The following is a 7,043-nucleotide window of genomic DNA, read 5'->3' as shown; positions in this document are numbered from 1 at the left end:
TTTCCAATACCAAGGGGAAAAAAAAAAGAAGTTTTTACTGGAGATGCATTGCAGATACTATAAAATTTTATCTTATCTTTAGTGTTTAAAAATAAATGTTTAGTCAACTTTTCTCCTGAAGCATCCCGTAAATACTGCTACAGGAATGCTAGTAGAGGAATAAGCTCCTCAAATACTGCTTCTCTCAGCTTTGGCTATTCTCAAGCCTGAAAAGGAGAAAAAAAAAAATACCCTTCAAAGAAAATTCAAAGAAATTGGATAAATGAATTCAATAGAACTCTGAAAACATTTCACTGATGACTTTTCTGAAGCTTCAAATCTTGCACAATGATTTAAATAAAAGCTGAATCAACACTTAACGACTCAATGCAGGAAGATCAGAAGCAGCCTGATGGGGTGGGGAGACCATTTCAGAAGGGTAACAAAAACAAGTTGAGTTTGAGTTTCCAAAGGACACAGCGAATCCAGCTGTTGTTTTCATTGCCTCTTGTCCCACAAAACAATGTTAGTGCAATTAATGTACCTAAGAAGTAAGAAATAAAACCATACCTAAAACAACTGACTTAGATAAGCTGCCATCAGCTGCCCCCTTCCCTGTGATTTAGTGGGCTCTGGGACTCCTTCGAGTCTCCCCACCAAGTTGTCTAAACCTTGGGCTGTAGCCCCCAGAGGCCCCTCTGCAGCCAAAGGACAGCTGAGTGCCAGCAGCCTGCTGCTTGCCTTCCCTGAAGGCTACCTGCCTTCATGCGTCTGACTTCTGCTCCAGCCAGGATTAGTGCTGTATATAGCAGCAAAGATCCAGACCAAGATGTGCACATAGCATCTGCCTCCTGCTGTAGCTGCACAGCCACCACAGCCAACATCCCGCTATCCCCATCCAGCACTGCAAATCCCTACGATTTCACTGCCAAGGAAGCAAGGACGGATCAAGGAGGTCAAAATGTGAACAGCAAAACTGCATCCCAGCAGTGTGTGAGTGGCCGCTGGGACTGGAAGCTTCTTTCTCCCTGTACTTTGTGCAGACCCTGGCTGTTTGAGCACTGCCAGCTTTGGAAAGCAGCGGTGCTGTAGTGACACGTCCCCTTGTCTGAAAACATGCTCATTACTTCATTAGAAAAACAGTGCCAAGTGGGATTTGTTAGTGAAAAAAATTTCAGCCAGCTGGCCAATTCTAGTAATAACATCAATTTTAATATTTATTTTTTTCTCCCTAAACAGCAGCAGAACATTTAAGGAAACACAAAAGCTGTTTTCTTGGCAAGAGCCCAAACTCTTCGCCAGCAGGAGGACTGAGGACCGAGTGCCTGCAGCCACAGCAATGTGGGGTTATGCAGGGATGGGCAGCAGAGCTGCAAAGCCCCAGGGCTTTGCAGCTGTCTGGAAAGAGCTGCCTGTTTGCACCACCGAGGTTCTAGCCTCCTTGTGCCACAAGGCATTCAGCTCCAACCTGGGAAGGTACAGGAACCAGACCAGCTCATCAGTCCCCACCCCAGGGAGGGCACTCCCTCTTCCAATCGTGTGTAGGGCACAGCTAGTCTGCATCAAGCCCAGTGCTGTGCAGGAACAGCGCTGCATATTACACACGTTTTCATTCCAAGCATCCTTCCTCACCCATCACAAGGGTGCCTTTTGCTTTTCTTTTTTTTTTGGCGCTGGAAGTTGCCAAGTGGTATTTGGCAAATTCCAGTCACAGCACCAAGTGCCAAAGCTGGTGGAAAATCCCTGGAGAGCTGCTCTTAGCCGGGAGGCAGCATTTGGTTAGTTAATTAACAGTGCAGGCTGTCCCCAGGTAGTCTTTATTTTTATTTAGATTGCAAGTACCTCTGAAATCAGAGCCAGACTGCAGATCCATTTGAATTATTTTTCCATTAAATCAGAAGTGCTCAGGTCCCCATCTCCCTCCAGCCCATTCTACATGTAATTTAACAAATGCTGTCTTTGAAACTTTGTTCATGGGGAAAAAAGGATTATCAAAGCCACCTACCTTAGCTGAGGTAAGTTTACACATTGCAAGCTTGATAATTATTCCTTTTAATGAGGATGTGTTTTCCTTCCCTCCGATCACCTTAAACATAAGCAGATTGAAAAACAGCAACATATTTTTGTCCACTGCAGCAAGAGTTTTATACTATCCCTGGTGACCCTCAAGATTCTGCCTGCACGTCACAGTTACTTCCACAAAATTTCACTTCTAAATAGTTATGGGTTGGGCTTTTAGGTTTTTGTTGTTGTTGTTTTTAAAGGACTGCTGTCTCAGTCTTTACACGAAAAGCATATACAGCCCCGAAACACATACAATCCAAATTTATCATTTCCAGGCATTCAGAAACAAGCCCAGCATAGGTATGGGGCTAGGCTAAAGGCTTCTTCCAGGGTCTCACTTTGGACAGCACAATGAAGAATGTGCAAACATGGCCCTTTGCAGGCATTTTTAAACAGTTCCAGGCAATCATGCAGCTTCAAGGACTCAGTTGTGAGCAAAAATATCAGACATAAATCTGCACCTGTGCTACGCTGCACTGTAACAGAGAGTTCTGCAACACTGGCATCTGTTCCCTCCTCACAAAGCAGCAGTGAAGCACCAAGTCCCCTTCTGGTAAGAGCTATTAAAAATCAGCAGATAGCATTATGCAGCATTCCCAGAACTCGGGTGATAAGTAACAGTGAAGCTATTGCTGTTCAAAACATAATATTTTGGCAAATATTTTGGGTACAGTATAAATTGAAGTTAAACAACAACAGATGTGTTAATTTCAGCCCCAGTTGGTTAACAGCAGCAAAAATGAGCAAACGCCTACGGGAGCAGAATAAGTCCCCTGAAGAAATTCAAAGTTTGCATCCAAACACAGAAGGCTGAGTGGGTTTTCTGGCTGTTGGTTTTTTTCATTTGCTTGTTTAATATAGCACAGCATCACTTGTAAATTGCCTGCTACCCTTTTTCACTGAAAGGGCCTGGGGGCTAGCAAACCACTGCAGCATTTCTCCCCAGCTCCCAGTGAAAACACAATTGTGATGTGACCTGCCAGATGCCCATGCAGAACGTTAAGGGTGCCAGAAAGAATGTCAGCCAAATGTCCCCAGCAATGAGGTACTGGCTGCAGCAGCGCTCCATGGCTGTCCTCACCCTGCCCAGAGGCTGAGCTCCCAGTGAGGTGACCTCCACCTCCACTACTCCAGAACCAGGGTACATGGGACTGGTGGGATCTGGACCTGAGGTGGCAAGGCCAGCAGTAAGGGGCTGATATTCAGCCTCTTTGCTCCCTTACTCTCAGAGAAGCTCCCACAGACTGCTTGGTGCAGTGGCTTTTACCCAGCCCAAGTCCTGCCATCCTGAGGACGCTCTGAAAACAGCACTGAAGAGAAGATGACAGCCCGTCATCTTCTGGGACAGGACAGCTTTCACCATGGATACAGCATTTGCTTTTTATGTTCCAAAACAAGCAACATTATTTTTGATTGGGTTTTATCATTACATCAGCATGCGAGCTTTCCTTCTTCCCCCACTGAGAGAGGCATCCTATTTAAAATGGGATCTGTGTTCCTGATCCTTTCAGCTCCCCTGGTTAAGCAAAGCCTCCTTCCAAACTCCACACTCAAACCAGGAGGAGCAACATGACTCACATCCTTGCACTTACACCGCACCTCTGTCAGGCCTGGGAAACGTTCCTGGGCTGCACCCAGCTTCAACAAGGGCACAAAACCTCCCTCTGCAAAAGACTCATCTCCAGCTAGCCTCAACCAGTGACAGCCCTGAGGCCAGAGCAGATCCCTTTGGGGAGGTGGCCAAAAACATACAATGTGCACAGCAGTCTGCAAAAATAAACTCTGAAGACAAACTGTCCTCCCAAGTTGCATTTTCAGCAGCTCCAGCCACTTCAGAGAAGAGAAGCAGCTGGGCTTTCTGGGCTTTCCTCATCCCAGAAGAAGCCTGAGGATCAAGACTTAAAGAAGTGCAAGATTGGAAGCGAGACAGGAGGGTGCTTCAGGCAGCACCAGGGGTACCACCAAGCATTCTCTACAGGAAATGAATCTGAACTGCTCAAGTTATTCTTTAGGAAATACAAACTACTGCAACTCTGCCAGCTCTCAGGTTAGAAAGCTGGTGAACTTATACACCAGAATCAAGCACTACCACAGAGGCAAAGCAGCTTCCTCTACTGTAATTCAGACAATGGTGCTACACAAAGCCTTTATTAAGTCCTGACTCTATGTGGGGACACACCATGGGAGCACTTCACTTCCCAAGGGTGCTCTCCTTCCCCAGGAGACTGCAGCCAGCCCTACTACAAGTTCCTCAAAGCAGCAGCACACACACCCCTTGGGTGTGCACCCAGTGCCCTTGATTCCTGGTCCCACTGGGAAGGAGATGTGGTCCAGCTGGATCTGCAGCTGTTTCCACTGTCAGATCCCTACCTTGTCCATGGAAGCCCAGCAAGTTGTTCTTCCTCCTCCTCCTCCCCTCCTGTATTCAGACTGATTGTGAAATAGCTCAGGTTCTCAGGGCATGAAGCAGTCTGGGTCACATGTGGTAGAAGCCAGAACTCGGAGCAGCCACACTACCATTCCCATCTCTGCCACAAACATTTCTGGCTTATTTCTTTCTCAAGTTTTGCAGAATCTGACATTTTTTCAAATGCAACAGAAAAATAAAATTCTGCTCGCATCAGCAAGAAAGCTGGCAGACATGGTTTCTAAAACAAATCCCCAGAGACCTGAGAGTTCAGGCCCTCAGCAATCATTAGCATTGTCACTTGAAATCCAGGAAGAAAACTAACTCCACTGTGGTGCAGAAAGTGCCACTCCTTTATTCCTTGCAACATGCACCAGGTGACATGACAAGCAAGCGCACCCTCTGAGTTCAGGATCTACATTTGAACAGTTCTGACATGCATATTTCGTTGGCATACAAATCCATTCTTTTTCAAAGACTCAGATATGTGCTAATGTGCCTTTGGATGCCCAGTGCTACCTAGGGTGGTCGGCTGCCCACCTATTACTTCCCATTTCCCACCATCAGCTTTAACCTCTTTTTAAGCTTGGACCTCTGACCCACTGCCATCCACTTTCCCCATTTGGAAGATTCCCATTGATTTTTAGGACACAGTGAGCCACTTTTCAACAACAGTGCATGTGGAGCCCGAGGGAAATGTCCTTGCACCGCTTGAGGCAAAAGATATATTATTCTATTATGTCCCCAGCACAAAATTATTGAGGAAAACAAGATATTTGCCCACTCAAGCTGAAATGTAAAGGTTTCAGAACTATCACTCGTGGATTCCTTTTGCTAAACTAGTATACAGGTTCTTAAACTAATGGACTAATCCTATTGGTAAACAAACCAACCTGTATTAGCAGGCAGCCTCAAATGCCAAGCTTCTAGTCATGTAAATTAAAAATATGTATCTCATTTCCCAGACTGTATGTTGTGGCACAATGAAACTTATACAGGGGTCTCTGTTTTTATACTTTCCTTGTGCAAAAGTGCCTCACAAAAGTAGTCATGCCTTCAGAACTAAAGGATTACAGAGAAAAGGAAATCAGCCATAGGAAGAGGTAGCGATGAACACCTCAATGGATGGAACACATTTAAAAGGCCTGGGGAAAAGAGCCTATCACTGATCTTAAAGACGTACTGCCAGTGTAGGCCACACACTGCTATGCGGTACTGGGAATCTCTCTGCTGAATTTGATGTGGAACCATCACACACCTAGTTAAAAGATTCCTGCACAATTAGTGGGAAAGACCAAAAACAAACTGAAAAGGTTAGACCTGATTGCTCCCTTAACAGCTGCTCAGAGTAGTTTTCCAGTTTGTTTTCCTGACAGAGCATTAGAAGAACTGAAAACTGGAGCCCGAGCTCTACTGCAGAACATGCAGACCCTCATGACCCTCCTTCTGAGCTGCTTGGCACAACGTGGCCCATTCTCTTTAAGGCTACCCTCAGATTACCTTGCAGGAAGGAAGGCTCCTGACTCTGAAAAAAAACCTGTCCTTGCAGAAACAGTTTTTGAAAAGTCACCTTGGCAACCAAATTCCTTCCAGCATGCATACAGAAAGCAAGGACTCATGGTATTTTTGCCATCACTACCTGAAAACAAGGTACTGAGGCACAGAGTAGTGCCATTGTCAGCTCCCTACCAAAGGTTTTTAAGATTTCTAAAAATAACCAAGGGCACTACTGAGGTGGATTGCCAAAGCAGACTCCAGGGAGCTCACAGCAAAACACAATATGGGCAGTCCAACAAGACCCCATCTGCAGAGGATAAAAACTTACATTTTAACAACAAAGAAAAACCTGTACTTGTGTTGCTATTGCACTTTGGATGGTGAGTGGTGGGAAGAGCAGAGAGATCCAATAAAATATAGTTTCTGCAAGAGCTTAGACAGCTACAAATATCTGGAATGAGGTTTACTAAGACCAAAAGTGATTCGTGTTTACCAAAGTGGAGTTTCTAACCTTAGGACTTACTAAGAGAGACAGAATAGCAAAACATAGCAAAACTTTTTGACACTGCCTTGTAGGTTTGTATTTTAAGAAATTTTTCCCAAAATACTGTCTCCATACCTGCTAATAAGATTACATTTGACTTCATTCTCCTTTGAGAAATTTGAGAAATCAGTAGTTCAATACTTTCTACAGCATTAGATTATGCAAGACCTCAATCTGATAGCATGCTATTGCAATTTATGCAAAATTACCTTAATTTGCTTACCATTTAACTGTATATTAGCTACTAGATAACCAAGTAAGCATTGTCTATGGAAGTTTAGCATCAAAAGCAAAGAATAAAAATCCACACAAAAGCTAGGCATGCTGGAAATACTTGATTCTTCTGCTCACACAGCATCTGCTATGTCTTTCCTCATCCAGAGAGAGATAGGTCATGAACACACACATAAACATCTTCTCTGATCGTTACCTGAGCTTAGGATCTCAGCACTGCTGACTTTGCACGAAGTTGTCTGAAACTGTAAGCAGCAGCTTCACAGCTGGGCACTTGGAGGGCACGCAGAGCACTCAGTGTGCTGCTAGCTTTGCCAC

General features: G+C 44.8%; 1 long non-coding RNA gene across 2 annotated transcripts in view; it reads right to left on the bottom strand.

Annotated features, from left to right (window-relative positions):
- Window positions 1-7,043, bottom strand: part of LOC122181855 — a 37,624-nt gene that overhangs the window by 707 nt on the left and 29,874 nt on the right. The window contains exon 3 of one of the 2 annotated variants that reach the window (XR_006179609.1): window positions 1,985-2,065. The exons of the other annotated variant lie outside the window; for it this stretch is intronic. This is a non-coding gene — a long non-coding RNA (uncharacterized LOC122181855). The remainder of the gene's footprint in view (window positions 1-1,984; window positions 2,066-7,043) is intronic. 2 annotated transcript variants of the gene reach the window in all.

This window comes from Lagopus leucura, unplaced genomic scaffold, assembly GCF_019238085.1.
Source record: "Lagopus leucura isolate 7727_CA_CO unplaced genomic scaffold, USGS_WTPT01 Super-Scaffold_100012, whole genome shotgun sequence".
NCBI lineage: Eukaryota > Metazoa > Chordata > Aves > Galliformes > Phasianidae > Lagopus > Lagopus leucura.
Note: the sequence above shows the minus strand (reverse complement) of the source record. Positions and strands in the feature narration are given on the sequence as shown.